Here is a 27,462-nt window from a genome sequence, read left to right on the forward strand (position 1 = left end):
TTTTAAACAAACCATGTCTAAGTCTCTGCAGTCACAGCTTCAACTTGTCAACTCCGTCATTCTCATTATTATAATTTCTAAGATTGTGGGATCAATTTTGGGATTTTAGTTTAGTTTATAGAGGCATCTTCAACTGAGGGGAAACAATAATGGCTCCAGTGTACAACACATGGTTAAGAATTCAAATGTTATATATAACATTTTGACAGTATTAAACAAATGATGTAAGATGCAAGTTATGAAGTGAATAAATGTCAATTTTCAGAAAGAAAAAGCATTTTTATAAAAACCTGTTCCCTTACATCATTCATTAGCTGAGACCTTTGTCTACAAATATATCCATTTAAAAATAAATTTTGTATTAAAAAAATAAAAACTCTTATCCCTTATCTCAAGAATCAGTAATTTACTAACAATAGTAAGCCAGTAATTAAGGATAATTAGTTTTGGCTTTACAAATTTGTTACTAATAAATTATTAAAATCATGACCACACATTCTAAAGTGAAAGCTTAACCTACTCAAATTATTGATTTATTTTGCATATAAACTTGGTATTCAAGTTTATTTAAATATATTAGAAAGATATTAGGAAGAGATAGTTCACCTAAATATTACAATTCTCTCATTATTTACTCACCCTCATGATATCCCAGGTGTGCATGACTTTATTTCTTCAGCAGATCACATTTGAAGAAAATTAGTCAAATATCTCAGCTCAGTCGGTCCTTAAAATACAAGTGAATGGAGATTTCTCTTTTAAAGCTCTAAAAATCACAGACAGTCAGCATAAATGTCAACCATACTACTCCAGCTGTTAAATTGATGTCTTCGAAAGCGACATAATCGCTTTAGGTGCGAAAAAGATCAATATTTAAGTACTTTTTAACTATAAAGCAATGCTTCCATTAAGCTTCAAGAGAGTGCTGAGCGTGTTGGCATGTTCCGGACATTATCTCAAGTTCTTCTCTCGGTTGACACATCTATGATGAGCACATAAACACAAAATTGTGAGTAAACAATCAGATACAAATACAGATCTAAACCAAAACCAACCAAGCTTCTGGTTAGTGTTCTTCCTTCTCACTTGTAAACAGCGCTGCTCTTCCGGCTGTGACTCATGTGCGTCAGTTCTCGCGTGTCTCACGTGCCAACGCAATTATGTTACACACGCATAACACTGCAGACCGGAAGCATTGGTTTATAATGAAAAATGATTGATCTTTTTCGCACCAAAAGTGATCGTGTCGCTTTAGAAGACATTAATTTAACAGCTGGAGTCGTATCGATGACGTTTATGCTGACTGTGTGTGATTTTTAGAGCTTAAAAAGAGAAATCTCCATTCACTTGTATTTTAAGGACCTACTGAGCTGAGATATTTCACTATTTTTCTTCAAATGTGTTTTGGTGAAAAAGGAAAGTCATACACACCTGGGATATCATGAGGGTGAGTAAATGATGAGAGGATCCCTTTAAGACAGTAATTATGATAAATTATGTGTTTTTACAAAAAAAAATACTTATCAATTGCTTAAAATAAAAACAATTACACTAAAGTGAAACATCTACTTACACAAGTTATTATTTGTATTATTTAGATATACAATATTTGGTGTTTACAGTATTTGCTGTAAATGTAAACATGTTCAGAGAGTTTTAGTGCAATTGAAATGTGTAAAACAAACAAACTTGAATAGGTAAAACTTCCACTTTAGAACAGAGGATCAAGTTGTCTTTAATAGAAGATGTTAGTCATTTATTAGTAACAGCTTTGTTAATTAACAATACTAATTAGCATTCATTACTGCCTTTGATTGTTTAGTAAACTTGATATATGATCTCTGAAATAGAGTATTCATTACATTACTTTCTACACAAAAACAAGACATTTCATTATGTTTATTTCATTTGCAAATTATGGCTATAATATCGTGGTCGTGGACCCTTAAAATAAAGTGTTGCCAATTTTATTATTATTGTTATTATTTATTTATTACATTGTGTGGACCAGTTTTGTTTGGCAACTAAAGTGGCCAAAATACGCTATCTTTATTTTAAAAAACAATTATTAAAAATCTATTACATGGAAATTTTAAACCTAACAAACATTTTATCAAATGTTTTGCTTGACAAGTGTGCTTGTGCTCTCTCTTTAAAATAATAATTATTACAAGTATGTAACTTTTTATGCAAGTGAAAACCATATGAATATATATATATCTGTGTGTGTGTGTGTGTTTTCATATATTTCCATATATCAGATTTCTGTATGGGTCATTGTTTATTCAGATGTTCTATTCCATCCCATGCTTTTTTATATATAAAATATAACAATATATGTCAAGTTGATAGTAACCTAATATAAAAAAGAAATGCATAAGGGACACTGAGTTTGAGTCTGTGTAAAAGAGGGCCACTAAACATCATTTATAAAACCATTTCCATGCCGAATGCTTTTTTCGTCTCTCCCCTGGTAGTCAAACCACACTGTAGAGCCTAAAATGAGTTCCAATGGACAACACAATGAACAACATTAGGAGCAATTACTGTTGTTATGGAGCAGGTGTAAACGGTTGCTGTTTTTCCAGTTATATAACCATGGCAGCCTCCCTAAACACCACGCTTGAATCTCAGAGGCAGGGCAGCTGAATCTTTAATTACCCTGACAGCTAATTCACGCATCTGAGGAGGGGTAATAGTGTCCCTAACCTGTGCATCACCCCCCCACCCCTGTCTGCTGTGTTGGGCCATCAAAATGGTTTTTTTTCCAAATCAAAATGATTTTTAGGATCTTCAGATATATTTACTGGAAACAAGATGAAAATACTGATAAAGAATTATGACTGTTTTTATGTTTGTTTGTTTTTTGCCACATATACACAATCTCTCTCTATTTAGACTATGTTGTGATGCAGTTACTTGTTATATAACAGAATTAGATGTGCCTTCTGCTCCCTGGAGAGAGGGAGAGAGCGAGAGAGAGAGAGAGAGAGAGAGAGAGAGAGAGAGAGAGAGAGAGGAGAGACCGAGACCGAGAGAGAGGTAGAGAGAGAGAGAGCACTGTTTACATGAACCCATCAGGAGTAACAACAAGGCAGAGAGTTAGTACCCACAGAGGGACAGCCAGCGGGTTGAAAGTGAGATAGACAGCATGAGGTCACCGTGAAATGATGCATAAATGAAAGAGGATTCCTTGGTGTAGAAGCAGAAGTGATACATGGGTTGGGAAACTCCATGGCAGCAGAGGCAGCTGAAGACTTGTGTTTGTACTTGCCAAATAATGAGCCATGTTAACTTACACTGCGTGCACAATTATACGCATGGAGAAGAAAAGGCGCAAATTAACTACAAAAGACTTGAGAAGAATTAAACGTGAATCTACCAGGAACCCATTATCCTCCAGTGCCACCATATTCCAGAACTGCAACCTACCTGGAGATCCAGAAGTACAAGGTGTCAAGTGCTCCGAGACATGGCCAAGGTCAAGATGGCTAAAACACGACCATCACTGAATATATTCACAAGATGAAGCGTCAAGATTGGGCAAAGAAACACAAAGACAGATATTTTCAAAGGTTTTATGGACAGATGAAATGAGAGTGACTCTTGATGGACCAGATGGATGGGCCCGTGGCTAGATCACTAATGGACACAAGGCACCACTTCGAGTCAGGTGCCAGCATGGTGGAGGAGGGATACTGGTATGGGCTGCTATCAATAAGGATGTTTTAAGGAGTTGAAGATGGACTGAAAATCAACTCTCAATCCTTCTGCCAGTTTCTGGAAAGTACTTTCTTCAAGCAGTGGTACAGGAAGACGTCCTCAGCATTCAAGAAGGCCATGATCTCTATGCAGGACAATGCTCCATCACATGCATCCAAGTACTCCTCTGCTTGGCTAGCCAGCAAGGACCTGAAAGATGCCCAAATAATGAGCTGGCCCCCTTCCTCACCTGACTTAAATCCTACTGAGATCTTGTGGGCCCTTCTTTACAGTGAGGGAAGACAATACACCTCTTTGAGCAGCATTTGGGAGGTTGTGGCTTCTGCTTCAATGAAAGTTGATTGAGAACAGATCGAGAAACTGACAGACTGCATGGATGAACTCATGGCAGTTATTGAAAAGAAGGGTGGCTATATTGGTCACTGAATATTTTTAAAAGGCCAAAATGGTTATTTAATTGTCATTTTGTGTTACTTATTTGTTGCACCAACTCTAAAAATTGAGAATAAACAATTGAGTTGGGAGAATTTAGTTTTGTAATTTAGTCGCCTAATAATTGTGCACATTTATATATTCCCCTGAGAAAGACAAAACTCACTTTTTCTTTGTTAAACTTTCAGGTTTGAGGTTCAATAACATTTTGGATTGACTGAGAGCATTGTGTCTGTTCAACAAAAAAATGAATCCTGAGGAATACAACTTGCCTAATAATTGTGCATGTAGTGTACTTGTTGTAAATGCTTAATAATCACTTATTTACATTATTATCAATCAAAAAATAAAATGTCCTAATTAATAATTCATATCACAATGAAGCAAAAATATATTATAGCTAGAATAAAAGGAGAGATTATGTCATTCTGTGTTTATATTCATGACTGTAATGTCTTGACTCACTTGTGTTGTCACTTTTCTTGTCACGTTGATGTCAAAAGAATGGTGCTACTCCGAGTGCTGTCCAAAATTAACTAGTTCTAGTGACCTAAAGTCCTCTATAAAAACACTTTTCAGATCTTCATTGTCATTCACAGCAGATATCATATAAGAAATCCTGATTAAACCTACTGAACTTTATGTATATAGGTTTTTAAAGTTGGCAACTCCTTAATTAATACTTTATATGTGTCCACTTTATATTATGGGATATTTGCATGGGTTTCTAATGTTGAATAATTGTCCTTATGCATTTATTACATGAAAGGTAAAACTTCTCAATATTTGGCAGAAATTACATGGAAGTCATCTTTTTATGCAAGTTGTTATAACTGCATATCAATGATTTATAATGCATTTGTATATTAATTATTACTCCTTATGAACCCCTTTATAAACTCTTAACGAAGGGAGCATTCATGTAGTGTTACTGTTTTATCCAACAGGATGAAATATACAATACTGTCACAACACAAACATTATTCACATTAACATGATTTTAGTGTGATAAAATGGCTCACAGGGTGATTTTATCACACTAAAATCATGTAAACAATATTATGTTTATGTCTTTTGAAACAGTGAGTATTTTAATGTTTATGGATTGGCCTCAATGAACTGTGATTGCTTCTTTATTTAATTTTGGTTTTACGAGGGACAAGTCAAAATATTATTATCAACATTTTGTGGTTATCAAAATTATGCCACAAATAATGTTGATTTTGCTAATCTTGTATTGAACATGGAACATTCCATTACAATATTAGATTTTATTTATTTATTTAAAGCTGGAAATAAAAAGCAAGCACTGATAATACAATACATTTATTTTTTCCATTAGAGCAATTCAACGTGTTTTTATGCTTCAAAGACTTTAGTCATGAATTTAGCTCCATACAGCTCATTGATCAGATCTGATTTTCCACAACTCGTGTTGTTTGGAGTTCTTTGTATAATTAATGTTCTTGGAAAGATAGTTTCAATGTTTTGTCTGGATTAAAAAAAACAAAACACAGAACAGCCCATTGAAGAGACTAGCGTCAATCCCTCACAGCCTCAGTGTCTTTACCGTAAAATAAATCAAAGATGGCGCTGTTGTGAATTCACTTCATTCACTTCCATTGCAAGTGCCTCACAGTCACTGTAACCCAGATTTGAGCTTTTTCTAAAGTAAATGAGGGACATGTTGTGGTCATCAACATTATGCCAAGTCCTTATAACAAGAAAAGTTTGATGCAACAATTAATGAATAAATAAAACGTAGCCACAAAACATGTTTAAAATGTTTAATAATCATTTTTAGAAGAATGAATAAAAGTACAAGTACAAAAGATTTACATTTTCTGATGCTAACAGATCAAACTAAAAAGTGTCAAAGTAAAGCTCCAAAAATAAAGCTTCAAAAAGGCAGTTCTATCTTTATCGAAATAAAAATATTGAGGATATGTATAAGCAAATCTTCATCAGTTTCCACTGAACAATTAATATTGATTTGATCAAACTTAGTGCAATTTGGAACAAATCTGGACCCCAGACAGTAATAAAATGCCATAAAATATCCAAAAACTGATGTGAACTTGATGTCAGCACATGTGAAGTAAAGTGCACTACATTACACAAAAGAAGTGTCCTGAATATACGTTGTCTAGTTTATTACATTGTATGTTGAAGGATTTCTGAGGTGAATTGCAGGTAGATCCAATGATGTCGGTTCAGAGTTTAAGACTATATAACAAAATAAAAAATATATTAAAAGTGTCTTGTGAAGGCTTACTAGGGTTCATAGAAGAATAACAATAACTGCTGTAATGTGCTGTATGAATAAGCTCAGCATATGACAGAAACTTGGGCTGCTTCCTTCAAAATAAGACTCCTTATGGAGGCTTATTGGCATTTAGCTGAAGTCTCGGTCAGTCAGGATTAGTGGAGCCACAAGAGTCCATAGGTACAGCCCCAGTCCCAGCCAGCTTGAGCAAATCTTCACCCACACTGATGGCATACTGGTTTTCATGGCAGCGTAGTCAATTTCAGGTCTGAGAGGGTGAGAGGAAAGGGGAGGGTAAAAAAGACATGTTTATGTTCATGGGGGAATAAAAACAACAACATTTTATTGGCCATTAGAGCAGCACAATTTATTGAAATGAATCAAATTACAATTACAACTGTCACATCTAACTAATTGTAACTAATTAGTGCTATTAACTAATAGCCTACATGAAGAATTTGGCATGAAGATGCTTCACACAAAATAAGTATTTTAATGTAAATCTATTCATCAAAATCAATCGCAATTACAATATAAAGGGACATAATTAACAGTTACGATGTTTGTCATAACCGTGTAAAAGTTAATGCCTGTAACAACAATAAAATGCCACATAACCTGCAAAAAACTACATTACCAATAATGCTGAAGAGAGATCCAATGATCAGAAAGTCACTGTTGCCAGAGAAAAATACTTGAAATCTTGTAAAAGTGTTCAATATTGTCGTTTTGGATTTGATTACATCACTTGCACTGCTTTATATTAGACTTTTTTATTTTCAAATAGTTTTATGCCTCAAATCAAATTTTGTCTGTAATTCTAATGTTTGGTCCTTAGATAGAAGAGCTTCTTTAAATCCCTATAGAGAAAATAGGGAAAAAAAACAAGAACCAATGTGGCTGAAAAATTGCACAGCCACTGTGGCGCTCGATTTGGACATTCAGACACTCACTGGTACCAGTTGGTCAGGGTCATCATGATGTAGAGGGAAGCAAGGAAGAGTGAGAAATGGAAGAATGAGTAGCTGTATGTCACTCCATCCTCTTCATTATCCACCGCTCGTCTCACGCCATCCTCCGAGAAGCCATCGTTGGGGTCATCAGCCATCAGACCCTGAACTTCCTCTGTCTGCATGAGCTTATTCACCTGACTGTTGTTAGAGGAGCGGATACTACAAAGAGAGAAGCAAAAGGTCTGAGCTGCTGTATATATATATATATATATATATATATATAGTTTACTTTATGAAATAATCTGAAGATATTTACTTACAGTACTCAATATTATTTTGTAATATAATACAAATATATGTATTAAACGACATTGTGAATATCTCGATTTTTGTGTTTTTTTATATCTTATAAACCATGGCAGTAGTCTCCCGAGTTTATGGGCACCAAAACAAATACATTTTAATAGTGTCTCTGATTTAAATCTCAGTTGCAAAATCTTTCAAACTATCGGTTTAAATAAATCGGCCCACTCGTTTCTCCTGTATACATGCGGTTCGGTCAGTAAGCTTTCTACACTTTATTATTATTTTGATAATAGATTAATCTAACGATTATTCTGCATATATTGCGATGATTATTCATTAGCTCTTAACCGATTATTCTTGTGCCCGATTTAAAAGGTTGCATTAAATGAGCTTGCTAACAATAAAGCAGACAAAACGATCTTTTAAAAATACCTCTAAATGACATTCACTGAATTAAAGGGGAAAACACTTTTTATTAAGTTTAATTCAGTCAAAAAACAATAAAAAAATCAATCACTGCAAAAGAATCCTATTGTTATCAAGTTTTTTTTGTTTTGTTTTCCATAAAAAAAAAAAAAAAAAGGTCTAAAAATCCTTAAAACAAGATACATTTCTTTGAGAAGCAACATATAAGATATATTTAGACTTGCTTTAAGAGAATGTTTCTTAAATGTAAAAGTGTTGTGGCAGCGGGGGCGTGGTCAAGCGCCCGTCCGGGAGAGAAAAGCGGTAAGGGCGCTCACACCTGAGCTAAATGATAACTAACACCTGTGTCTAATTTCAGTAACGTGAGGAGAGCGGCATAAAAGGGCAGGAGCGACGGAGCATGAGAGAGAACCAAGGAAGACTGTCTCTGATGTGTTATAAAAAACTTAAGAATTAAAAACTTACCCCTTAAGTTGGCGTTTGTTTCCGTCCGTCCTTGAGCTATTTCACAGTGGTGCAGAAACCGGGACTATTTTTTTTTTTGGTTACGTAATGGAACCAAGTAAGCCCATAGAGTCCTCCCAGCTGGCGGAAATCCTCCAGTCCTCAGCTAATCTCCATCAGGGCCACCAACAAACCCTGCTTGAGCTCCGGCAGGATCAAGATCGGCGGTTCTTCGAGGTCATGCGGGCTCAGGCAGAGGACCGACTTCGCTATCCGGAGCCTCCTCAGCCAGGAGGCTGCGTCAGCCCCAGCCGCGACCCCGGACACCACGCTACGCTGCCCCGCCCATGTTACAGAAGATGGGGGTGGCAGATGATCCTGAGGCCTTCCTCGACCTCTTTGAGAGGGCGGCTGAAATCTGGGGCTGGCCGCCTGAACAATGGGCAGCCCGGCTAATTCCTCTCCTGTCGGGGAAGCACAGCTCGCGGCACAACAACTGCCAGCGGCGAGCCTCCTGGCTTATTCTGACCTGAAGAGGGCCATTCTGCAGCGGGTTGGTCGGAGCCGGAAGAGAATCGCCAGCTCTTCCGGAGCATGAAGCTGGAAAAATCCGACCGCCCGTTTGCGTTTGTTCAGCGGCTCCGGGGCGCTTGTCGGCGGTGGCTGCTCGTGAGGGACCGCGACGTCGAGGAGTTATCGATCAGGTGGTACTGGAGCAATTTATGCAAAGACTGCCCAGGAGAGCGGCGGAATGGGTCCAGTGCCACCGCCCGGCGTCGCTGGAGGCAGCTGTGCAGCTTCATGGAGGACCACCTGGCGGCGATCCGAGGGCAGATGAGCCCTCCCCTCTCTCTCTCTCCCCTTCCCTGTGTCTTCCCCTGTTTCCCCCTGTTCCCTCTCGCTCTGCTCTCTCCCCAGGACCCGTTCCTGCCCCGCATGGCGTGGAGGATACAGTCGACCAGCTTCCGGTGCGTGGGAGAACCCGCCCAACCCTTCCCGTCTTTCAGTGGCTCTCCTCCTCAGGTGGTGGCGCCCGCCAGCGCAGGTGCGGCCGTGGCGCCTGGGCGGTCTGCTGGAGGTGCGGGGACCCGGACCACTTCGGGATCAGTGTCGCTGATGGAGGTGGGGGCGGTGGTCGTGGTCTCCGATGTCCCGCAGGCTGCCCCGGTCGGGCTGGGCGTGCGGATCCGGTAAGGATCAGGGGGTACATACCAAGCTTTGATGGATACCGGCTGTAATCAGACCACCATCCACCAGCGCTTGGTTCAACCGAGGCTTTGGGCACAGCTAAGCGGGTGAGGGTGAGGTGTGTGCATGGGGATATTCACAAGTATCCCATGGTGACTCTGGCAATTAAATTCGGGGAGAAAAGCATAGTGTGGAGGCAGCGGTTAGTTCCGCCTCACCCATCCGCTAATCTTGGGTACTGATTGGCCAAATTTTAGAAATGTATTAGAGGAGTCTGTGCGGATGGGTCCTGCATGAAAGTAAAGAGATGTGTGATGTCGCGATGCTTTGGCGGGAGGCGGGCAGGGGCCGTCCTCGGCTGCTCCAGGTGATGAGGGAAGGGCGAGGGGACACCCCTCCTCTCAGGGAGTTCCTTGAGGGGATTTTCCCTTGGAGCAGTCAGCGGGATGAAACCCTTAAGCACGCCTTTGACCAAGTGAGAGTGATCGATGGTCAACAACTCCGGCCGGTGTCGCCGTTTCATATCCGTATTTCTCAGTTATTAAAGATGGGTTGTATAGAGTGGCGCTGGGGCGGCTCAAACAAAGGAGGAGGTGACACAATTGTTGATTCCGCAGAGCGCCCGGAAATGGTTTTCCAAGCGGCTCACTATAATCCTATGGCGGTCACCTGGGGAGCGGAAAACACTTTTCCGTCTAATAGCCCGTTTCTATTGGCGGGCATTGGCGGCGATCCGCAGGTGGTGTCGCGGCGTGCGCGAATGTCAGCTGGTAAACCCACGGCCACCCCAAAAGCGCCTTTCGCCCCCTTCCATTGATCGAGGTTCCCTCGAGAGAGTGGAATGGACCTCGTCGGGCCATTAGAGCGGACGTCACGCGGACATCGCTTTGTGTTAGTCCTGGTGGATTACGCAGCGGTATCCGGAAGCAGTGCCTCTGAGCAACATCTCAGCGCGCGGTGTTGCAGGGGCACTCTTCAAGATAATCTCCGGGTGGGGGTTCGAAGGAAATCCTCACCGACCAAAGCACTACTTTTATGTCACGAACACTTGCGAACTTCACGAATTATTGGGCATTAAATCGATTAGCACTAGCGTGTACCACCCTCAGGCGGATGGACTGGTGGAGCGATTTAATAAAACACTCAAAAATATGATTAAGTAAATTAGGTACCGCAAGCGCTAGGAATTGGGATAAGTGGCTGGACCCCTGTTGTTACGCAGTGCGAGAGGTTCCATAAGCCTCCACAGGGTTTTCCCCATTTGAGCTACTGTCGCGGACGGCCCGCGAGGTCCTCGGCGTCATCCGTGAAACTTGGGAGGAGGGACCTTCTAGTGCCAAAAATGAAATTCAATCGTTCTTGATCTTGAGCAAAACTCCACACGCTGGGGCAATTAACACAGGAGAATTTGCTCCAGGCTCAAGAACATAGCGCCGGCTGTATGACAGGGGTGCTCAGCTCACGAGAATTTGCACGGGAGATAAAGTGCTTGTATTACTCCCAACATCAAGCTCAAAATTACTACGCCAAGTGGCAAGGACCGTTTGAGGTCACACGACGAGTAGGGGACCTCGATTATGAAGTCAAGCGTGCCGATAGAGGCGGCGTCAAATATATCACCTCAACCTCCTGAAATTGTGGAGGAAGAGGCGGCCTCTGTGGCGTTGGCAGCGGTAGTTCGAGAAGCGGAGCTTCGGACGGAGGTAAACAAAGCCTGCGATCCTAACACCCGGTTCTGTGTGGAGACCACCTCTCACTGCGCCAACTTCGCAGAGGTTTCCGAACTGCAAAAGGAGTTTCTTGGGCGTGTTCTCTCCTCTACCGGGCCGTACAGACCTCATACAACACCACATCGAGACCGAACGGGCGTGAGTGGTGCGTTGCCGCCCTTATCAGCTTGCCCGAACATAAAAAAAATAGTTCGGGAAGAATTGGACGCGATGCTGGACATGGGAGTAATAGAAGAATCTCACAGCGATTGGTCCAGTCCGGTCAGTCCTTGTTCCCAAAAGCGGCGGGTCTGTCCGTTTCTGTGTGGATTATAGAAAAGTCAATCGCGGTGTCTAAATTTGGCGCGTACCCAATGCCCGTGTTGATGAACTGCTTTCGATCGGTTAGGTTCTGCTTCGGTTTTATTCGACCTTGGATCTAACGAAGGGTTATTGGCAGATCCCTTGACACCAATATCCCGTGAAAAAGCGGCCTTCACCACGCCGTTCGGATTACACCAATTCGTGGCGCTTCCTTTCGGTTTGTTCGGGGCACCAGCCGCGTTTCAGCGCCTCATGGATAGGATCCTCAGACCGCATACTGCTTACGCGCTGCGTATCTAGATGATATCATCATTTATAGCAATGATTGGCAGCGGCACTTGCAACATCTGAGGGCCGTCCTGAGATCGCTGAGGCGGGCGAGGCTCCACGGCAAACCGAAAAAGTCTTGTGATTGGAGCGTGTGGAGATGCGGTATCTGGGGTTCCACTTGGGTCATGGCCAGGTGCGACCCCAAATTGACAAGACCACGGCGATTGCGACTTGCCCTAGACCCAAGACCAAAAAGGGGGTGAGGCAGTTCCTGGGGCTGGCTGGCTATTATAGGCGGTTTGTTCCTAATTATTCGGATGTCACCAGCCCGCTGACTGACCTTACTAAAAGGGAGCTCGGATCCGGTCCAGTGGTCGAGCAGTGCCAACAGGCGTTTACAGACATTAAAGCTGCACTTTGTGGGGGCGGCTTTTGCATGCACCTGACTTCTCTCTCCCTTTTGTTTTGCAGGCGGGCGCTTCAGACAGAGGGCTGGGGGCGTACTCTGCTAGGTGGTGGAGGGAGAGGCGCCGGTGCTGTACATTAGCCGGAAGCTCTCCTTGAGGGAGACTAAGTACAGCACCGTGGAGAAGGAGTGTCTGGCCATCAAGTGGGCGGTTCTCACCCTCCGATACTATCTGCTGGGGCGGGCCTTCACCCTCTGCTCGGATCATGCCCCACTGCAGTGGCTCCACCGCATGAAAGACACTAACGCCCGGATCACCCGTTGGTATCTGGCCCTCCAGCCTTTTAAGTTCAAGGTGGTCCACAGACCGGGGGTGCAGATGGCTGCCGCTGACTTCCTCTCCAGGAATGGGGGGGGAGTGGTAGGCAGGCCGGATGACGCCCCGGCCTGAGTCGGGCGGTGGGGGTATTAAAAGAATTAAAAACTTACCCCTTAAGTTGACGTTTGTTTCCGTCCCGTCCTTGAGCTATTTCACAAGTGTATTTTGTATATGTGTATTTTTTCACTTGGTTATAATTTTGCCAGTGCAGTAAAGACTGAATATATTCATATTCAAGATCTATTCTCTAAAAGCATTTATAAATATCTTATATGCTGCTTCTGAGGTGAATGAATCTTTTAATAAATGATTTTGATATATTTTAAATTATTTGTATTTTTTATATTATGTTCAACATTCTCAGATAATTTTTCCTTCTGCAGTATAGCTGCTAAAGTAAATGTACGTTGTTTTAAAGGAGTTTTAGATATTTATATTGGAAAACAAGCCAAAACAAAATCAATTCAAAAACGTATTTTGTTGCAGTGTATAAGGGGTTGAAGACTTCCTCTCTCACCTTTCTGTTTAATTTAATTTATCTTTAACTCACAACTACAAATTCTCTTTTATTAATAAGCTACGTATTGACAATTTTCTACACAATAAGAAATGCACAGTGACATACAGTATTGTGCGAAGTTTTAGGCACTCGTGAAAAATTTAGCATAGTGAGAATTGTTTTTAAAATAATAACATCAATTGTTGTCATTCATCAATTAACATCATACAAAGTTCAGTAAACATAAAAAAGTTAAACCAATATTTGGTGTGACCACCTTTGCCTTCAAACGGCATCAATTCTCTTAGGTGCACATTTTTCTTGGTTGTTGGCAGATAGGATGTTCCAAGTTTGTGGCATAAGGAAATCAGTGTTCTAGTTTACATGATGTTTCAGAATGCTGCTTTCTGCTAAAACCCTGGAATGAACCGTTTCTTAAGTGCATGTAAACGTGGTCACTGATTACATTTAGTGTTATAGACCTTATTCACATAAGCTGCCATCTTTGATTTTTGACAGTTATAACAACGAGGCTGTGAGGATAGACTTCTAGTCTCTTCAATGGGCTGTAATGCAGTTTAAAGGGTTTTTGGATCATTCCACTGAAAAACCTTTCAAGAACACTCCGTAGACAAAAACCTTGAGAGAACAAGAGTTTTCTTTACAGCTTTATACCTTTTGTGCTATTGAAGAGACTGTTGGTCTATCCCTCACAGCCTCGAATAAAAATCAAAGATGGCGTAACTGTGAATAAGGTCTATTAAGTAAGAATTTTTATAGAAAGAAGATTTTTTCACGCTTACATTTTCAACATTCAAATATTTTGCAATATATACTTTGTAATTATACTGTATGGTTGGACAATATGACGATATATATCATGGCGATGAAATAAAGTACCAACTGATAGAGATATATTGCTATATCGTGTATATCGCGTAAATGTCCATGTGCACAGCGGCGTGTATCTATCAGTGGCCGTGCTTCACGTGAGACTGAAACCAGACTTGAGTAGGGAATGAGTTGCAGCCGGTAAAATTTGCACGTTGGTTTAGGGGCAGATTCACTGAAGGAATTATGCAGATCAGGCAACGGCCCAAACGCGCCAACAAACTTGTTGCTGATTCTTTGCAATTCTGATTTTGCGGGCCGATTGTGAGCACTCTATAGCGGAGGATGCAGCAGTCCACCGAGACACACTCTCTGCGATTCCAGACACCTGAATCATCTCTTTCACATGTAGAGGTTCTCTTAACTACACTGCACATCTCCATCATTTGATGAATTATTGCTGATATGATCAATAGAAAAGTTAAGAAAATGAATATGACTGCATATATTTTTCTGGCCATCTGAGACAACTCTGGAGTCCTGTTCAAAGTGCAGATTTTAAGCTTCAAATAATACCACATTAGACTTTAGTTATTTCACACTCCTGGCTCCACTCACAGAGTTTATGGGGATAATTAATTTGCATTCATGGAAGTGTTTTGATATTAAATGTTAACACAGCTCACCTGGCATACAGAGTGCACAGGAAGAAGATAACCAACCCCACAATGCCCTGGGCGCCCCACCACTGAGTATGGATCCCGGGGCACTGGTGGGAGTGGGAGCGGTTGGCCCACTCTTGACAAGACTCAACAGACTGGGGTTACACTTACGATCTGTGTGCAAAGAGAGAGGTACCACACATGGGAAATATTTTATTCATGAGCACAACAATAGTGTAATTCACCAAAATAGGTACTGATTCTGTGAATTTTGATTTAACACACATTACAGGGTCTATAATGTGGTGGATGCGAGTGGCCTATAAATGGACACAGAACTTCCATACTGTGCTACACAGGAGAATGCTCCTTAAAAGTTTAATTGCATTACATCATATTGCAGTTGGCTTGGAGTTTACTGAAGTACAGTGAGGAAAATAAGTATTTGAACACCCTGAAATTTTGCAAGTTCTCCCACTTAGAAATCATGGAGGGGTCTGAAATTGTCATCGTAGGTGCATGTCCACTGTGAGAGACATAGTCTAAAAAAAAAAATCCAGAAATCACAATGTATGATTTTTTAACTATTTATTTGTATGATACAGCTGCAAATAAGTATTTGAACACCTGTCTATCAGCTAGAATTCTGACCCTCAAAGACCTGTTAGTCTGCCTTTAAAATGTCCACCTCCACTCCATTTATTATCCTAAATTAGATGCACCTGTTTGAGGTCGTTAGCTGCATAAAGACACCTGTCCACCCCATACAATCAGTAAGAATCCAACTACTAACATGGCCAAGACCAAAGAGCTGTCCAAAGACACTAGAGACAAAATTGTACACCTCCACAAGGCTGGAAAGGGCTACGGGGAAATTGCCAAGCAGCTTGGTGAAAAAAGGTCCACTGTTGGAGCAATCATTAGAAAATGGAAGAAGCTAAACATGACTGTCAATCTCCCTCGGACTGGGGCTCCATGCAAGATCTCACCTCGTGGGGTCTCAATGATCCTAAGAAAGGTGAGAAATCAGCCCAGAACTACACAGGAGGAGCTGGTCAATGACCTGAAAAGAGCTGGGACCACCGTTTCCAAGGTTACTGTTGGTAATACACTAAGGCGTCATGGTTTGAAATCATGCATGGCACGGAAGGTTCCCCTGCTTAAACCAGCACATGTCAAGGCCCGTCTTAAGTTTGCCAATGACCATTTGGATGATCCAGAGGAGTCATGGGAGAAAGTCATGTGGTCAGATGAGACCAAAATAGAACTTTTTGGTCATAATTCCACTAACCGTGTTTGGAGGAAGAAGAATGATGAGTACCATCCCAAGAACACCATCCCTACTGTGAAGCATGGGGGTGGTAGCATCATGCTTTAGGGGTGTTTTTCTGCACATGGGACAGGGCTGACTGCACTGTATTAAGGAGAGGATGACAGGGGCCATGTATTGCGAGATTTTGGGGAACAACCTCCTTCCCTCAGTTAGAGCATTGAAGATGGGTCGAGGCTGGGTCTTCCAACATGACAATGACCCGAAGCACACAGCCAGGATAACCAAGGAGTGGCTCTGTAAGAAGCATATCAAGGTTCTGGCGTGGCCTAGCCAGTCTCCAGACCTAAACCCAATAGAGAATCTTTGGAGGGAGCTCAAACTCCGTGTTTCTCAGTGACAGCCCAGAAACCTGACTGATCTAGAGAAGATCTGTGTGGAGGAGTGGGCCAAAATCCCTCCTGCAGTGTGTGCAAACCTGGTGAAAAACTACAGGAAACGTTTGACCTCTGTAATTGCAAACAAAGGCTACTGTACCAAATATTAACATTGATTTTCTCAGGTGTTCAAATACTTATTTGCAGCTGTATCATACAAATAAATAGTTAAAAATCATACATTGTGATTTCTGGATTTTTTTTTTAGATTATGTCTCTCACAGTGGACATGCACCTACGATGACAATTTCAGACCCCTCCATGATTTCTAAATGGGAGAACTTGCAAAATAGCAGGGTGTTCAAATACTTATTTTCCTCACTGTATGTCATTTGTTCAGTTCAACCAACTCGTCACCTCATTTCCCAGCATTACCTTATGTAAACAAACAACTGCCTTACGTGAATTTTCCAATGTCTTTCTGAGAATTACTTTGTTGCAGGACATTTTTTATGAAGCTTCACCTAAACAGTTTTGGTGATGATTGTGTAGTTTATTGCCAGACCAACTGATCAACTTAGGTAATACATAAAATTTTTGGTAAACAAACAATATGTTAGACAAGACCAATTGTTTGTTCTCATTTAGTCCGTTTACATGCACAATTATGCACTAATTATACACAGATGAGCCAAAACATTAAAACCACCCATCTAATATGCAGTTGGGCTTCCGTGTGCCTCCAGAACAGTACCGACCCATCGATGCATGGACTCTACAAGAAGGTGAAGGTTTCATGTGGTATCTGGCAGCAAGACATTAGCAGCAGAGTTTTCAAGCCCTGTAAGTTGCGAGGTGGAGCCGCCATGTATCGGACTTGTTAGTCCAGCACATCCAACATATACTCAGCTGAATTGAGATAAGGGGAATTTGGAGGCCAGGGCAACACCTTCAACTCTTTATGTTCCTCCAACCATTCCCCAACAATGTGTGTAGTGTGGCAGGGTGCATTATCCTGCTGAAAGAGGCCACTGCCATCAGGGAATACCATTGCCACGAAGGGGTGTACCTGGTCTGCAACAATGTTTAGGTAGGTGGCACGTGTCAAATTGACATCCACATGAATGGCCGCTCCTAGAGTTTCCCAGTCGAACATTGCCATGAGCATTATACTCCCTCCACTGGCTTGTCGTCTTTCCACAGTGCATCCTGGTGCCATCACTTCCCCAGCTAAACGGCACACACATACACGGCTGTCTACGTGATGTAAAAGGAAACGTGGTGACCTTCTTCCACTGCTCCAAGATCAAGTTCTGACACTCATGTGTAGGCACTTTCCACGGTGGACATGGGTCATTATGGGCACTCTGACCGGTCTCGCGGCTATGCAGCTCCATATGCAGCAGGCTGCGATGCACTGTGTGTTGTGACACATTCCTCCTGTAACATCATTAAAAATCTAAATTGCCTTTGTTACCCTCGTGCATCAATGAGCCTTGGCCGCCCAACAACCGGTCACTGGTTTGTGGTTTGTCCGTCTTCGGACCACTGTTGGTAGGTACTCACCACTACTGACCGGGAGCACCCCACAAGCCTTGCCATTTCAGAGATCCTCTGACCCAGTCGTCTTGCCCTAACAATTTGGCACTTAGGTCTTTACTCCTGGCCATTTCTCCTGCATCTAACACGTTGACTACGAAAACAGATTGTTCGCTTACCATCTAACTACCCAGACCTTAACATGTGGCCTTGTTGGGAGATAATCAATGTTATTCGCTTCACCTGTGAGAGGTCATAATGTTTTGGCTCCTCAGTGTATATAATGTCAGCATGGATGCGTAATCTGGTTGTTTGTTTGAGACTTACTAGGGTTGTTACTCATAGCAGACCATGTGAGATACATTGTGTAGAGAGAGATGAGAGATGCCTGCAGCAGACCAGAGCTTGGTTGAGCTTCCTGTAACAAAAACACATGCAATATATATACAAACATATGTTAATATATATATATATATATATATATATATATATATATATATATATATATATATATATATATATAATGTACATAATATTTAAAAGGGTTATGATGTTTTAATTGAGGTTTTAATCAGAATATAGTCATGACTAAAACTAAAGACCAACGCCGCCTTTTCACTGCATCCAGCAAACGACAGATGATAGACCATAAGTCAGTAGTTTCATAAGGTTGAAATACTTAAACTTGTGTGACAACAGAAGTCCTCCAGAATGGATGAGAGTGCATAGTAAGAGAAATCAGCAGTTTTTGTCCTGAAAGTTATTCTAAAGGCCTGCGACTTCGAAAACTCTTTTTTATAAAACAGTAATGTGTAATATGTAAGGTCATGCAAAAAACCTTAAACAATGCTCTTTTATTGGGGTAATGTCCACAAGCTCCGGTTTAAGCAAAAACCAATTGCCCAAATTTGTATTGCATGTCAGCTTAATCAGTGTGCACATGTCCGATGACACACAGATCTTTATGTTTGTAATCAAGACTAAAGAATACCTGATAATCTCACAGCTTCGTAAAGTTTTCTTGTTTTGCCGCTTGATGATTTACATATAGACCCTTAATACAGGTTTATCCTGTCCCTTGCGTGTTTGTTTAGCCTTCAGCAACGAGTAGGATACCACATTTAAATCCATCTCCCAGAATTGTTTCCCCAAAATCAGTCTGCAGATTCTGTCTGGGCCTGGTTATCAGTGTGTTGTTGAAGATGTAAAAGCACATGTTCTTTGAGAGTGCAAAAGATGAGCGCAGAGCATGAGTGTAGGAATAACCTGCACTTTGGGGAGTATGGCCACCACTGAGATGATGATGCAGAAGATGAGGTTGAGACTGATGAAGACCTTGTGCTCAGTGCAGTCATCCGGCTGTGTGTAGAATATGTAGAACAAAACCACAGCAGCAAAGGCACATATATAGTGCACAAACGTGAAAGAGAGCAGGGCTGTGGAAAAAACATGCTAATATTCAAGAGAAAGCATTCAATGAGCATTACAAACGATTGTCTGATCCTGAAAAATGTAATAACAATGAATGCCCCACATAAAAGGAATAATCTAGACACATTTCCAGAAAAAATATTCAAAACTATAGAGTGGCATGCTGAAAGTGAAAAAGTGATTTCATTTTTAATATACAGTGCCATCAGATTAACATGAGATAGCTTTCTTTGCATCACACCTAGTTAGGACCCTGATTAACAATCTTAAGAATCAATCATGATTTTCCAAATGACTTGCATGCTTCTGATGCAATCCGCTCTCACCTCTGTCAGTTTGAAAGTTTACGGTGCTGGTGGGATGTTCTTGAGCGTACCTGCATACCAACATTTATTGTTCCCGTTTTCTGCATTCTCCACCCACATCTGGTTCCAGGTGTGAGCTGAAGTCCACCAGCAGAATGAGCTGGATCAAGATGAAGATGAATGACCCAACCACACCAAAGTAGTACCACACTGCAATGGAAAACATTTAGACCAAGATTAGAAATGTATCAAATGTTGGAAGTGGCCATGCAGATTAGTGCCCGACCAATTCATTGTTCGGCCGATATTATCATTTCGCAGATATATCGGTATCGGCATATATGCACAGATAAGAAAACTTTTTTCATAAAATATAATGCAGAAAACAATGCTTGGGGTGATTTAGAATTGGTGTCATAACATAGTTATGCAGAGAGCAGAGTGCGCTACGACTCCACTGTTTACAGAGCTGACCTGACAGACAGTGCAGAGTTAAGCGGTGTCTTCACGGTAAGTTGCTAACTAGTTCAGTGAAATACATACTGGAAAGTTAAACAATGACCCCATCATTTTCCCTTTTCAATATTTACATTTTACATTTATGCATTTGGCAGACGCTTTTATCCAAAGCGACTTGCAGTGCACTTATTACAGGGACAATCCCCGGAGCAACCTGGAGTTAAGTGCCTTGCTCAAGGACACAATGGTGGTGGCTGTGGGGATCGAACCAGCGACCTTCTGATTAACAGTTTACTAGTTATGTACATTAGACCACTACACCACCACCACTCCATAGACAGTGGACATTAACCCTCTCCTGACAACCTTGTCACTCATGTTTATCCCATCTGTTTGCTGTTAGCCAGCTATAGTTTGTCAGTCAGTAATGTAGCAGATTGAAAGGTAAGCATTGGAGCATCTTTTTGCAGCTCAGCAGACAGCAATTCTGTAAAGTAAATAAACAACGTCCGTCTTTTACTCTCAGATGCAGATGTAGGAGCCTGTTTATATGTGGTTTTAAAGGGATAGTTCATTCATCAATTACTACTGCATGCAAAAAAAATCAGAAATTTCAAGCAGAATGCTATTTGTTATTAAAGGGATAGTTCACCCAAAAATGAAATTTCTCTCATCATTTATTCACCCTCGTGACATCCCAGATGTGTATGACTTGATGACAAAAATGACGATTTTTAGAAGAAAAGATCAGCTTTTTTGCTCAATGGTGAACAGAACTTTGAAGATCCAAAAATCACATAAATGCAGCATAAACGTTTTAATCCTTGTCTTCAGAAGCAATATGATAGGTGTGGGTGAGAAACCGAACAATATTTAAGTCCATTTTTACTATGAATCTACTTTCACACAACCTTCATATGCACGTTCAAGAGAGTTTTTCTTCTGTTTTTTGCGGATTCACATTCTTTGTGCATATCACTACCTACAAGGCTGTTACACAAATATGATTTATTTATTCATTTCCTTTCCCTTATCCCTTCCATTTTTTTATTTCTCCTCCCTGCCCAGCAGGTGGCGATATGCAAAAAGAATGTGAATTGGCAAAAAACAGAAGAACTCTTTTGAAAGTGCATATGAGAGCTGTGTGAAAGTAGATTTATAGTAAAAATGGTCTAAATATTTAACTATTTCTTACCCACACCTATCATATTGCTTCTGAAGACATAGATTTAACCACTGGAGTGTTATGGATTACTTTTATACTGCATTTATGTGCTTTTTGACCTTCAAATTTCTGATCACCATTCACTTGCTTTGTATGGACCTACAGAGCTGACATATTCTCCTAAAATCTCTGTTTGTGTTCTGCAGAAGAATGTCATACACATCTGGGATGGCCTGAGGGCGAGTAAATGATGAATTATTTTTCATTTTTGGGTGAACTATCGCTTTAAATGAAAATTGCATGTGCGTGCGGCACATGTTCTAAGATAATGTCAGGCATACTGATTAAGTTCCATTAAGTTATGTGTCTGTATATCAAGGATCTCACTCCTTTTGACCAAATCAAATTCCTTGCACTTTTCCAGTCATTCATGATAACTGACTGGACACACATTTTTCTACAGAGATTGCATTCATAAAGGACAACTTACTTCCATTTAAATATATTAGATGCATACTATAAAAACAAACTCTATTCACTAAAGACATTTCCATTGCTTTTAAGAATGCATTAATTTCCACAACTATTCCAGTTCTGAAAATCACAATTTTAAAAATCCATAAAGCAGTTTTCCATAATTGAGGGAAGCCTAGTGTCTGTATTAGTCATTAGTCTGCATTGAAGTTCATTAAAAAATATTTTTGTTTAATAGCAGCATTTCTGGTGAGGAACTCCACTACCCATGATCCTGAAGGGAAACAATCCACCAATCAGTGAATCACAGCAAACGTAGAACGGCAAAAATCTCTGCTGTGAATGATGCAACGGAGTGTCTTCCTACACTCTCAAACTACTTGTATATTTTGCTGTTAAACCTAAAATATACTTGTGACTTGAGGAGGGTGTGGCCGGGCCGTGATGATGCAAGGCTGGTGCTGAATCTGCTGATTAGCGGGATAGCGAGATAAACAGTTGTGGTCTGGTTGTTTTATGGCTTACAACTCTTATGAAGAGATAATGAAAACCTTATGAATGAAATTAATGGAAAAAATACTTCCGGAACCAAGACAGCTAAAAAAGTGGGCAGGTCCTGTTCCGCTCTATAACTTCTAAAGGTTTAAAGAAAATGTGTTGAAATTAGTAAACCAAAAGAAGATATCAAAATCAAAAATACATTTGATTTGATTGAGTTATTCCTTATTTTCATGACTTGCTGAAAGTACAGCAATGTACCTGAATTGAATGTTCCATCTGGAATGAAGAACGCTCCCACAGTGAGAGCGACCAGTACCAAGAACTTGAAGAACCAGAAACTGAAAAACACGCAGTCACATTGGCATGAGTCATTACATAAGGATTCATCTTATGACTTCTTTAGGACAACTTCTTGTGTGAAAACATTTTCCACATTTAGAAAACACTTCCAACTTCCACCAGCAGATGGCAGGACTGATGTAAAAAAACAGAACTAATGTAAGAGCCCATCTGTCCATGATTTCAGTAGAAAGGTGTTTTTTTTTATTTTTTACCTAAGATTACAGCTGTTACAGCTCCCAGTAAAAACACACACCCGTTTTGAATTGCAGCTCGTGGATCTTTGCTGCTCCTCACACGGATCATGATGATGGAGAACAGGAAGAAGAAACAGGCCATGGCTGAAACACATCCTGTAGACCGATTTATAGCCAACGATGACATCACAGTTCACTTTCCCCTTGATGCCAGGAATAGACGAACCTCCTTCACAGAAACCAGGAATCTGTTCACAAAATAGGCTGCTGTTTAACACTGAGGCCTAAACAAATATATATATATATATATACTTCATTACAAGTGACAAAAATGTCCCTGACATATAAAATATGGTGGCATTTTTTTTATTTTATTTTTTTTTTATGTTCATTAGGTGCTACTAGATACAAATCAAAAAGGGACATGGCAAATGCACACAGCTGTCATATTCGTGTCTCAGGAGGATCGTTTGTTCAATACCTGATCATTTTTATGGGGAAACAAGGTTGGTGGTATACATCCCAGGCCACAATAATGCCTGCACCCCATGAGAACCACCGCTGTTTAAATACCTTTTTCAGCTGTGTTTCCATGCCGGGCAGGATCATGATGATGGACACTATAGTGCCCAGCAGCAGGAAGAAGGAGAAGGCCAGGCGGGTCACAGTGGAGTTGAACGATGATGAGCAACATCTTGATAAAATACAGGGCGCAGATCCGCAGAGACAAGATGCCTGCAGGATGAGAAATTACATTAAACCACATACTAACACAGCAAATATACACATTTACCTGCCTTAAACGGGGAACAACCCGACTAGATCTGTAACTATAGTGACTTTAACCATCACTTAGCTTATACATAAACTAAGTTTTTGAGAATCCTAGAAGTAAATAATAATCAATAATAATTATAATCAACAGGAATATCTGTTAAACTGAACTGGTTAAAATAAATGTTTTCAGTTTCGAATAATCAGAAGCGTGAATTGTCGTCACAAAATACAGATACGATTTACAGATGGATATTGTTTACAAACACGACATTAATAATCACACATAGCATACTTCTACGCCTTAAACGTAGCAAAGTCATGCTTTAAATCATTTCCCTTGTGTTTTCTCAAAACGGTCTGTACATAACCAAAGTCACTACGTAAACAAAACGAGGAAACGCCCCCAATTCAAAGTTGTGAAAATGTATTGATGTTTTACAAGACTTTAACCAACATAAAGAGAGAAAAAAGTTCAGTGTAAAAGAATATTATTTTGGACTTACGCAGCTCGCCAGAGAGCACAAGGCCATACAAGCACCCATGATGACGGAGAAAACACCGAAACTAAAGTCAAAACACGGAAGTCAATCCACTGGCATGAAGCTGGTTTGACGTTGGACGTTCGATATTCGCGTATTTAGGGACCGTCTCTAAAGTTACATGCGACACTGGTATAAACGTTTTGTAACTTCAATAGCGTTTGAAGACAATGACCTACAGTCATAAAACCTACTGTACATTGTTCACCCAGGTCTCAGGTATGATGCACACCTTTTACATTTTTGATATGTATGACAATAAACTGTTAAATCATATGCAAATATTCATACGTATTTCACTACTGTATGGGATCATATACAAAATATGGCAATATTTAAAGCTCAATAGCGTTTGAAGACAATGACTTACAGTCATAAAACCTACTGTACATTGTTCACCCAGGTCTCAGGTATGATGCACACCTTTTACATTTTTGATATGTATGACAATAAACTGTTAAATCATATGCAAATATTCATATGTATTTCACTACTGTATGGGATCATATACAAAATATGGCAATATTTAAAGCTCAATAGCGTTTGAAGACAATGACCTACAGTCATAAAACCTACTGTACATTGTTCACCCAGGTCTCAAAAAATTATGATACAAAATATCTTAATATATCAAACATGTTTATTTGTATTTCTTCATTTTATGTCAGTCGGCTGCCAACAAGACTCTTTCTTGGCCTTTGACACTTTTTTGGTAATTGTAGGGAACTGTACAAATTACCAATGACCAATCCACAATTATTTGCATAGGCAGCACTTCCAGTCAACCTTATGAACTCTCTTGAACTCCTTTTGTGACATAGAAAGGCATGCCACATGGAACCACCTCTTGCAACGGTGACATTCAATCTGTCAAAATATAATAATAACCTTATCAAATTGCTCAGTAATCAAGTAGTTGATCACTCAATTCCAATTAAATTTTCCAGTGTTCTGTGACCTAATCTAAAGTGAACAATTTACTCCTAAATAATTATCAATTATTCTTTTTACTATGAGCTGATTAAACAATAATAATTGTGTAACAGTGACAACGAATCGAGAACTCACGATTTTGTATACAGCCTATTAAATATTAACAATGTAGTACTGTATACTCATTATAAAGTGTTACCAAAATTGTATAATCAGTGCTACGCTACCTACCCAAAATGTTTTTGCACCACCACTGGGGGTTTTGAGGCAGCACATAATGAGCAACAATGTCCCTCTTGAATACTGAAAACAGTTAGAGTTACAGTATATGTTAGCTGTGTTGACAAATGGTACATACTGTAAATAGCATAACATACATTACCATATGTTTACTACTTAAATTTTATTGATCTTGCATTCCTCATGTATGAAAGAATAGTATGGTGTTACAAAGTGTGTGGTTTAATGTGATAAAACAAATTACACTTTATGACAGGCGTTTTTGTACAATAAATAAAATACCTGAGCCTTTCAGAAGTTCCTCTGCCATCGTCAGTCGCAGATGTGTCATGTGCTCCCTGGCTGAGTTTATTGCAAAATGGCAAGGGATACTTGGAAAAGCACCAACAACTTCTTTTGCCATCTACATAATTCAAGATAAGTTAAGGTTTTTTTTTTTTCCAGGGAGATTGTTTCACCACATCAGCAATACATACAACAACAAAAAATACATACTGTACATCTAAGTCCATAAATCATATTCAGTAGACTATTTGGATCATCTTCATGTACAGTGACTAAATTACTAAATGTAAAAAAAATGACAAAATTTACAGTATTTAGCCTCAATTTACCATTTCCATTCTGCTTTATTGTCTTGGTGCACTCAATGGTTAATTTAAGACTGAACCAAATCAACATTTTGCACCACAAATTTATAAAAAATGTGTTAGAGTTTATTATAAGCATTTTTTTTCACAGTTTAATGAGGAAAACCAACCTGCATTACAAACACTCCACAGCTGTACCCGTCACGTTGTTTGGAATGGTTAATTAGTCCTCCATTCCATTTTATGTCCACCCAGTCATTTTTACTGAGACAGATTCGTCTCATCTTGAAGAACTCTCTAGGCAGTGTAAATAAAGACAATCATTAACATACTAAATGTAAACAATCTTTGAGTTTGTTACTACTTTGTTGAGTCTAAATGTAGAGAAAAGTTACAGTATATAACAAGCAAAAATCTAACCGAAATCTATTGGCTGCATGCATGGATTTTTCTTCTTCGTCATGTCCCTTTGGGTCTATCACAAACACCTGGCTGGATGCTGCATGGAGATACTGTGCAAGATAATAAAAAAAGATGAAACTAAATAGATAATAGATAATTAACAGATAATAGATAACTAAATAACTAAATTTCATACATTAAACTAAACTTGATTCCTTCCTTCATTCATTCATTCATTCATTCATTAATTCATTCATTCATTCAACTACACCAGACAGCCTTTGTTTGTTTATATTTGAATTTTGATGGTTGGTATTTGAAGTCTTGGTTCATTTGAATGTATCTGAATTATGAACATCATATATAGAATAGAGTAACTATATCTAATGTATTAAAAAGGACCATAAAATGTATTCACCAAAAACATCCAATGATTCTCGTTGACATTCAGGAAACTTGTAATTCCCTCAGTAGTCATGAAAGTCCACCTGCAATTTCATTGATACATTTCATTGTTATATAACTGTCTTAAATGATTAAAGATAATAAAAGATAAAGATTATGTTTACCTTTGAGAGAATGTTTCAGCCGTACTTTGTCTCTTTCGGTCATTAATTATGACATCTGCTGTGTATTGATCTAGTACATAAATCCTATGTCCCTGGTCACTGTTATTCACTAACACATGCAAATAACATTGCATTGTCTAAGATCAAAAGAGAAAAAATAAATGATAGTTGCTTCATTTAGTGTTTCATTGACATTGATAACATTGTCATCTTTACATTTCTATATTCCTGTATGTTCACAGATTATTTTTCAGTTGCAAAGCATTTCCCAAAGATATGAATATTTTTTTTCTTACCTCTCCCATCAGCCATTTATGTGGCTGGAGTGTTTTCAACTCTGAATGATGCAGGATATAAGACCTTTTTTTGTCTTTTGACTGTATGATGGCAACAACTATCTCACATGCTTTCTTAGACCACAGAGCTTTGACCTGAAATGAGATATTTGAATAAAATACAAAAGATGGTATGAGTTACTGTAATGTAAGCAAGTTTTATTTTAAAATATAGAATGAAAGATCCACACTCGCTTGTGTC

General features: G+C 39.8%; 1 pseudogene; it reads right to left on the reverse strand.

The window, feature by feature from the left end:
* Positions 1-5,934: 5,934 nt before the first annotated feature.
* LOC127650214 (serine incorporator 1-like) lies at positions 5,935-24,296 on the reverse strand (annotated as a pseudogene).
* Positions 24,297-27,462: the final 3,166 nt, after the last annotated feature.

Source organism: Xyrauchen texanus, chromosome 10 (genome assembly GCF_025860055.1).
Source record: "Xyrauchen texanus isolate HMW12.3.18 chromosome 10, RBS_HiC_50CHRs, whole genome shotgun sequence".
NCBI classification, from domain to species: domain Eukaryota; kingdom Metazoa; phylum Chordata; class Actinopteri; order Cypriniformes; family Catostomidae; genus Xyrauchen; species Xyrauchen texanus.